General features: G+C 35.5%; 1 protein-coding gene across 3 annotated transcripts in view; it reads right to left on the reverse strand.

The window, feature by feature from the left end:
* The window catches only part of rfx2 (regulatory factor X, 2 (influences HLA class II expression)), a 30,990-nt gene extending 27,526 nt beyond the window's left edge, over positions 1 to 3,464 (reverse strand). For 2 of the 3 annotated variants that reach the window (XM_088077557.1, XM_042514897.2), the window contains exon 1: positions 3,291 to 3,464. The gene's annotated coding sequence lies outside the window, so the exon portion shown is untranslated. Of the gene's footprint in view, positions 1 to 2,830; positions 2,976 to 3,290 lie in introns of those variants that run through there. The other variant, XM_042514904.2, reaches the window with a different exon arrangement.
* Positions 3,465 to 9,537: the final 6,073 nt, after the last annotated feature.

Consider the following 9,537-nt stretch of genomic DNA (forward strand, 5'->3'; position numbering starts at 1 on the left):
TAGCAGCGTAAGCTTACAATGATTTCCAAAATCTTTGTAGCTGGAGGACATGATGTGAGAGTCAGGAGGACACAAACTATTTTCCTTTCAACAGATTCTTCTAAAACGGTAACAACAGATCACTTGAAATGGAAAGCCCTCCACAAATAAATGAATTATGAAGATTATGAAACTGTAACATTTCTTGTGAACAAATGGCACATTAATTTCCACTTAACAAGCCCCACAAGGCATTCTCCTCTCACTTCTTCAGCTTTGCTCTGTGATTTTCTGACATGCCTTTGACTGGAGTGATGGGATAACCCATTAAATTTGTGTTAGCATTAGACAATGGAAAAAGCAAAAGCTAGGCAGTTCAGTTAGCACAGCGGGAGGTAAATGCAACTACATATGAAAATATTCAACTGTAAACAACAGCAGAACTAATGGCAGTGACTGGGTCCGTGTCTATATCTGTAGCAGGCTATTGGATTGAAAACTTCTCCCCGGGGCAACAGTAGGCCTCATCAAGATAAGCTAAATACAGCATGAGCAAACACACATACACAGGCACATCCACACTGCTCACACACCACATACACACATGCAGAACATGTGACCAAAAGCTGTGTCAGGTCACCCGCTGCCCAAGAGACCACTGCAGCTGTCCTATTGATAGCTGAACTGTACTACACAAATGGGTCCATTAAACACTCAAAATGGCACTCGGGTAACGGTGGACACTGTTACTCCCAATCGTACGAGCAACCCCACATAACGCTTAAAAGACAGCTAGAGAAGAGGAGGTTAGGCCTAAAGAAGTAACACTTTTGTAAATCACAGGCCAGTGTGGCATTCGCTGCTGAAATGGACCAAAGCACAACCACAATAAGTTTGCAGGCAACTGGAAGTCCAGATACAGATCACAAGTACCCCTCAACTAAGAAAAAATCATGTTAACTCTCCTTTCTGAGTGACATCCTCATTAAAAATATCCTGTACAAGCCAGTAACAAATTTATAAATCACCGCCCAACCACCAGCTGCTTTTTACGTTGTTTAAGTCTCCTCTTTGAGCACCATTTCTTTCTGACCTGCCTCTGTAAGCCAAAGCTGTTCACTCTCACCACAAAGGGAGAGATGAAAATAACCTGATTAAAAACACTGACTTTTAAAAGAATAACATTTCACCCCCTGGCCCACTCCATGCTCCTTTCTTTCCATGACTTGGGTGTATTTGTATATCAAGTTGCCATGTAAACATAACATTGTCACGCTCAAATTGGGGGGTGGGGATGGTGGGGGTTAAACAGAGGTTCAGTGTTGTCATCTCTTTATTTTCTTTGTAGCTGCGGTGAGTTGTCTGACCAATCAAATTGAAGTTTCTTTCTAACGAACAGTCTTTCGCTAATGCACATTCATTTCTCTGTTCAAATATTCTGGCCAAAAGGGAGGAAGATTTATAAACATATCATGCAGATATACTAATTGGGATTAATATAACCATACTCAAAGCTGCGTTTTGACTTCTTGTCACATAAAACGAAATAGATATTGGATTGCATTAATTATACATATCTTTATATTAATCATTCAGCACTCTTCTTTCACAAGGTGAATACTTTATGTAAATACATATTTGACAGTTTGTGACTCAATTTAGTAAGCAGAGAAGGTTTTAATTACAGAAATTTTCGCACTCAGAGATTCTTCCTTGTTTGCTTCAATAGCAAACAACATTACAAATGACCAACCACCTGACAGCTGTCTCCAAAAGATAGTCCAGAAGAATTAATGTACCTCAGGGGGACAAAACGGGACAGAATGCCAGAAGGAGAAAAAAAGGTATGCAAAGTGATGGAAACCAGCCACAGCCACACTGTAAAGCTAATGAAAAGAGGGATTTAAAATCATTAGGGGGTCTACATTTCCTTGGTTTCTCATTATTGCCATAGCACAGATTGATATGAGCCTTCAGCTCTGAAGAGAGGTCAAACAGCAAACCTAATGAGACCTGCCACTAAAACAATGAAGCAGAACCACAGCTTACAACTTGGCTATTAGCAAACAATATGCCTATGGTTTTATTCAGTGGGTAAAGCATCAATAAAAGTGGAAAGATTAAAGATGGAGCTATATTTACTGTGAGTAACTGAGTGAGAGGATATAAATCAGGGCCAATAATTCATTCAGCTTAATATACAGGACAGCGGTGTCTTAGTTGATGCCTAGTTTTAAAAACACATAGAAAACAGCACTTTAAATACAAAATCTCTCTCCCAAGACTGTTGAAACAAGACAGAACAGTATAAAAGAACCATCATAGCACCACCTAGCTGTAACACATCCAGTTATTCAAGACATTTCTGAAATATTAAAAACACCAAAACTTTGTGAAGTACAAACTTTGTTCCATTCAGACAGCAATCGTTGTTTATTTTGGTTAACTGAGAATAATTAAGCTGGCGAGTTTGCAATATTTCTGCTGAGATCGAGAGCTATGGAAGCACCAGGTTTGGTAACGTGTTAACGTAACGTCGCCGGTAGAAGTTCATATTTCCGTACTCGACTGCGTATTATTTTTAATTCCAGTTTTGATATAATACATGAGTGGCAATCGCCCGAAAGGGGCTGGCAAACTGCCTGGAATGAAAGTTATCTTCCCGTTGAGTTCAGCCTGCTCGCAGCGGACGTAGTTACAGTTTGAGCACCAGTACCAACGTGCTAATGCTAGCTAGCCATACTTCCACCTGCTTGAATACCGAGAAAGACACACTGAAAATGAAGTTTGTCCGTGTTGTGACAAACAAGACAGAGCTGCCGTTAATAATGCGACAAACGGTTGAACTCACAACTGAACTCGCACTCATCGCTGCTGGTTGTCTGAGTTAGCATTAGCTGTAGCTCGACTGGTAGCCTCACCATCCATCCTACAGAGACTGGGTTGGAAGTGCGTTCACAGCTCCACACACACAAACACACACACTGCACGGCGTAGCAACAAGTGTAAAGTGATACTGAATCAAGTTTGAGTTGCAGCAACGTTGCCACCTTGCATAACGTTCAAGCAAAGTGCAGCAAAATAAGTAGCAGAGATATTTTTCCAGGTGCAAAAGCTGTTGTCAGCAATAGGTGAACGTCAGTAAAATGGGGAGTGACAAGCCGCTTTCAACTTGTGGCGGATGCCACAAAGAAGGGAAAGTTATGTTGTGGAAAATAACCAAGACTGGCAGCAACGCACTCGACCCCAGAGCATTTTTTACACACATTTACATGAATTCGGCATCTAAATTCTATAAAAATAATAGTCACCTTTGCCTTGAGAAAAGTTGTGCACTGGCTCTGCTCTCTTTCCCCTCTCTCCCACTCGCTCGGTGACTTCCAGATGCTGCTGCTGCTGTTGCTGAGTGTTGCGCCCGTTGGTAAGTAACTGTCTCCACGGCTACAGTCACTATGGCGCGACGGGGTCTCGAGGCAACTGTTGCTACCCTCGAATGGCTACGTCATGGCCCTCACTATACAGAGGAGGGGCCAAAAAGGGACAAGAGCCCCGCCCAGTCCAATAAGGCTGTAAATTTTAATGTAACCACTAGGAGGCGGTCTTAGCCAGGGAGCCGGTGGAAGTGCGTCATTAATTTAGTTAATACAGAAATTATCAGTGGTGGAACAAGTATTCAGATCCTTCACAAATGTAAAAGTACTAGTACCACCCTGTTAAAATACTCCGTTACAAGTGAAAGTCCTGCATTGAAAAATGATACTTAGGTAAAAGTAAGTAAATATAATCAGGATATTGTACTTAAATTATTAAACGTAAAAGTAATAGTAAAGACGCGCGCGCACACACACACACACCAAAAAAATCAAAATTATTAGAAAAAATAGAATAAATACGCCCAAGAAATTCAAAATTATTTAAAAAGAAAGAAAATTCGAAATTTCTAAAAAAAAAAATAATAATAAAATAAAAATAGAGGGGAAAACAGAAAAAAACACCCCAAAACTCAAACTTATTTTTAGAAAAAAAAGGGGGGGGGGGCTGTACTTGTATAAACTCTTCGGTAATTTAACTGGTAACAAAACATCATATTTTATAAGCTCTTCTAATAGTTTTATTTATGTAGAAATCTTAATTTGTGAAGTAACTAAGCTTTAAGATAATAAATGCAGTGAAGTAAAAAGTTTAATATTAAAAATGTTAATAAGTTAATATTAAAAAATATTTTAAATTTTAAAAAATAAAATACCCAAGTAATTTACAAATACCTCAAATTCATACTTAGATGTAGTACTTGAGTAAATGTACTTATTTAGAGCTATTAAAATGACCTCAGTTATTTTACAGATGGTATTTTTTTCAGTTAAGAAGACATCATGCATTTTTAACTAAAGTCATTGTTATGAAATCATTCTCTTACAGCTATATTACAACATTTTAATTAAACTCAATAAACCTGAAATATTTTTAAAAAAGTATTATTATTATTGTTGTTGTTGACGACAGTAATAATAGTAATACATAGCCCTTGTCAAAACTAAGTTAACAAAGTACTTTGCAGACATAAAAACAGAACATGCAAAGTGCAATAACAAGGTTGGAATAAGTACCATGCAGCTAATAATGGAAACAAAGATAAGAGACAATAAATGAAAATTTGAGAATAAGCAAATGAATAAAAGCAATTTAAAGAAAACTAATATATATAAAATATATTTCATATATATTTTATTATGTGCTTATTATTGCTTTATTATTGCTTATAAATGGAAAACAACTATTCTTACTATCGAGTGAATTATACTGATACTGATATTTCTACTGAAATACTCAACAGCTCCCTGCATTACTCTTCTCAATTTAACGAGTTTTTGAATAAGTTGTTCTTATATGTATAAATTTTTACTGTATTTATAATCATTTTGATGTTTCTTTTAAGGTTAAAAAAACAAACCTATTATACTTATCTGATTATAATTTTACAATTTTCTTTTCTTCTTGTAATAAGGCACAAACAGCCACTGCACTTCAGGATTTCAGCACACGGTGGCAGCAAATATCTACACTGTGGCACAAGATGGTGACAGCGTGGCAGATAACCAGATGAGTGTTTGTGCTTCTTTCATCATTTAATTGATTTCTCAACATTTGTCAGTTTACTTAAAACATAATGACTTCATCAAGAGCCTATGCTGAAGCCGGGAAGAGTTCCATCCTAATAAAATGCGGGAATTTAGAAAGTTGGGTGTGGAGGCTTTGATAGAGGATGTCATTTAGATCAATTATTGAAATTGTAGGAACCAGCTTTTCAAAATATGACTTTTACTAGAGACTAAAAGACAGGACATCTCTGCCTCCGCTGCTTCAATTTTGACTTCTATTTTATCTATTTATTTTTTAAATATGCCTCTTAGTCCCCATATTTGTGCAAAATATAATGAATGGACCAGCCCTTTAAAAACGATTAACTTAAGTCTCATCACATCTGTTGAAGAAAAGTACACAATCCAAGTCTTGTTTATAGTTAGATAAAATATTCTCTCAGGGTAAAATCAAAAAATCATTTTTTTATAAATTAATTTTTTAAAATTAAACCGTTTATCTTGTTTGTTAATTAATACTATCTTTTTAGCAACTAAGACCATGTCCAATAAATGTTTTCATTGTATAACATGGTGTGGTAGCTGAGATAACAAAGTAAAATTATTGCTGTTTGCTTTGTCACTTTTAAATGGACAATCCTCATATAGGATGAAATGTTGTCATCTTTGCCTTTAGGAGGATAATATATGAAACATTTAGAGACTTTTCTTGGACTTGGAATCATGACTCAGTAATTTCATAATCTTGATCACAGCACTGGCCCTGACCATATAATCAAATTGTATTTCTCTTGTTTATGAGTTACTAACTAAGCCCATAAAGAAATAAAATTTCCTTTTGCAAACCAAATGTTTTTGTGTTTCTTTCTTTGTTTTTAGTTTTTACAAAATACAGTAGGCCTACACTTCATGTAATGCAGGGTGAATGTCAAGTGAGAGTGCTGTCTGAGTCTTTAAACCTGACAGTTGTCTCAAACAGGTGCCACAGAACAGCAACTCATTGACTCTCTGCAGTGAAGAGACGAGCTCACAAGCTAATCTGACACATTTACATACAGGAACAGTCAGTGACAACACTAAAGAGCCTCTTCTCGTGGTAAGTCATGCCATCTTTGATTGATTACTGCTTTTTGTCGCTTATTTTAGGTCATCTTAATTAGTCACTTTTCACCTCAGCATCATGCTACATGTTATTGAGTTTATCTGCTGAGGTTAAGTTGTTATTTGTATGTGGCAATAGATAAGTTAGTTCTCATGAATAATAATGTGTATGGTTAATTAAAAGGTCCAGTGTGTAGGATTTTGGGGGATATATTTGAAAAAAATTTAATATAGCCTCTTCATAAAGCTATTTTTACATCAGTGTATAATTACCTGAAAATAAAAGGGTTTTCGTTACCATATAATGAGACGTTTTTATCTAGGGAGCAAGTCCTCTTCCACAGAGGCTACCTGCCATTTAGTGTTTTTGCGTACGCCACCGTAGTTCTCCTACATGCTTTGCAGTGAGAAAATTTTCATTTGGTTACAACCTGCAATCTCACCACTAGATGCCACTAAATCCTACACGCACTAGACCTTTAAGTTGAATTAAAGTTCTGTCATGTTACAAAGTCGTGACACTTAAATGAAATGTTAATCATCAAATCCTCAAATGGGAAATTAACATTTGGCGTTTCAACAACTACACAGCTAACAATAGTATATTGTCACTTTGTCCTCATTTTATTTCTATTAAACTGGGAAGCATCTTCAGCCAAGACACATCCAATAGAGAAGCCACAGTGGCAGCGCCACCTGCAGGTCTAGTGTAAGGGTGAGATCCACAGCCAGCCCCTCATCTAGGTTCTGTCCACTTGTCTCTGTAACTTACATGGATTTTATCTTTATATCTTAAACATTAAAATGACATATTACTTACATTTTTTTTTGTTTTTTGCTGATATTTACTAACAATGTGTCTCATGAGTCTAAGCTGTTATCATGCTATCAAATCCTTCTGTAGTTTTTTGGATGCTTACAATCTCATCCTCTGAAAATTGACTGTGCAGGCACTATGTTTGTCTTCTGTATTTCTATTTATACCTTTATTTTGTTATATATATATTAACTTTATTTAAAACTTGTAGGAATAACAAAACTGAATTTCTTTAAGTGAGCCTCAAATCTATAATCCTTATATATAATAATCTAAAAATGAATTCTAACTTTTTAAATAGTCAGAATAAGATATTATAACTACATTTGTTTAAGGATTTATCTGTCTTTAAAGTGTGAAATCTTAATAAACATGCAGACTACAACTGACTGCACTACCAGCTATCTTGATCAGAAAGATCATTATTGGTAATTGAATATTTATAAAACATCTAGATACAGACATCTTATGTAAGTACATATAAATTTCCATAAAGCACATGAGTATATGTAGTGTGAAATGTGTCTAAATTTGGAATCCGTCAGAAATATTATTTATCAGGAACTTAATCATCTTGAACACACAACACCAGGACAGTTTTATCTTTGTAGATGACAAAGACAAAAATAGCTCTATAGACTGTTTATTTACTGACTGTTTTATTTATTTAATATATAATACAGTGTCTAAAAATAGTGATAATAACCAGTGTAAATATCTCATGTTTTATTATTGGAGCCTGATATTTGATCAAATAGAAGATGTCAGTTTACAGCACTGCCTCAGCAGAGCGGGGGATGAGAGAGAGGAAGTCACTGACCGACGGTAACCTCGTGCATGGTGCATCAGCACTAAACACATCCTGCAGCATTTCAGCATTTGCGCATGAGTACACCAGATCAGCCGCCCTCTAGGTGTCATGTGATGCTGTGGTGTGGTGGATCTGCGTTTTCGTCTCTCATGGCAATTGGCTAAGACTGATCTTGCTATAGAGTATTGTGAGCATCTACACACGTGAGATATTAAAAAGTAAGCCACATGAAAAAAAGAATAAAATAAAAAAAGATGGTCTTTAAGTAATCGTTGTATAAATTGATGTCATGTGCACACAAAGATACATTTTTCCATTTCAACATGTAGCTATGTGAATGTGTGTAATTTTTGAAGGTTCAAGGTTCAGCTTTATAAGCATTATACAATGCAGGATTGTACAATGAAATGCAGTTATAGCCCCTTGCACTCTACTAACACAAAAAATATATTCAAATATTTAAATTAGAATAGAATAAAAAATGAGATATGCAACAAAGTTGAACAAAGTATGTAAAAGAAGCACTAAAAGAAAGAAATAAAAAAGAATATTATAATTATTTTATATTTTCATGGGTTTTCTTGTGAGGTTAAATGTAAAAAATCATCCGTCATGTTTTGAAGATCAGCTAAACTTTTGTTGTTGTTTTTTTAAACTTATCTCATATTCATAATCAGTTGGAAACGTGCTTTCTTCCTCCTCAGCTTGACCTATTGAACTCTGGGGGCGGGAGTTTAGGGGAATTTGTGTAAAGGAAATTCCTTTTAGTCTAATCCTCTTGTGGGACTGGTTATTTTCAACTTCTGTTTTGCTCGAACATTTAATGATTTTTTTTGTAGGTATCAGTGGTAATTTACTCTTTGGAGTTAATCACAACTGAAAGTGTAAAAATTGAAAGTCTTCATAGCTGTGAATCCCCACCTACATCCTTCACAGAGAAAGGCACTTTCACTTGATACCTGGTTTTCTTGTACATTGTCACTCCTTTGTGTTTATAGTTGTACAATGTTTGCCAACAGCAAACATATTTTATATGGGCAGCTCTTTAACTTGCATTTCTCTTTCTGCAGTCTGTTTCCTCTCTAGAGCTGCTCGCTTTGTTTTAGGACCTAGTGATGGCTGAAGAGAACTTGAAGTACAGGATTGGTGTGTCAATCTTTATAATTGGGCAGACAGCTTTGATTTTCAGCCAGAGAGTTAAAATTAGGTCTGCAAACAATTTTATGGGAAACATCACAATGATGATACATTCTATCTTTTTTTTTTTTTTTTTTTTTTCAGAAGTGAGTTACACTACACACTGTAAAACTAATGTACTGAAAATGTTACAATTGCAAGTGAAAGTAATATTGTCACTACCATTAATGCTGATGCATAAATGCTGTTGTAGTTCTTTCAGATTTTTTAAAACTATTTTAAATACACCAAATCCCCAAATTATTCAATTTAGTGTAATTTAAGACAAAACAAAGCAGAAAATTTCCACATTTCAAAATCTTGAGCCATGAAATGTTTGGTGATAGACTTGAAAGAGTTACTGAATGGTTGCTGGTTAATTTTCTGTTGAGTTCATTAATCAGATGTTATTTCATATGCAGATTACTAATTTAATCTGTAGCAGTGCATCATATAACCCACGTTCAATTAAAACAAATTGATTAGTTTGCAGTTTTTTTCATAATCGATTTCACCTTTTGAGTAATTTTTATGGGGAAAAAATCCAAGCATTT

This window comes from Plectropomus leopardus, chromosome 5 (genome assembly GCF_026936395.1).
Source record: "Plectropomus leopardus strain MGB_pleo_1.0 chromosome 5, ASM2693639v1, whole genome shotgun sequence".
In the NCBI taxonomy this organism is placed as follows: Eukaryota; Metazoa; Chordata; class Actinopteri; order Perciformes; family Serranidae; genus Plectropomus; species Plectropomus leopardus.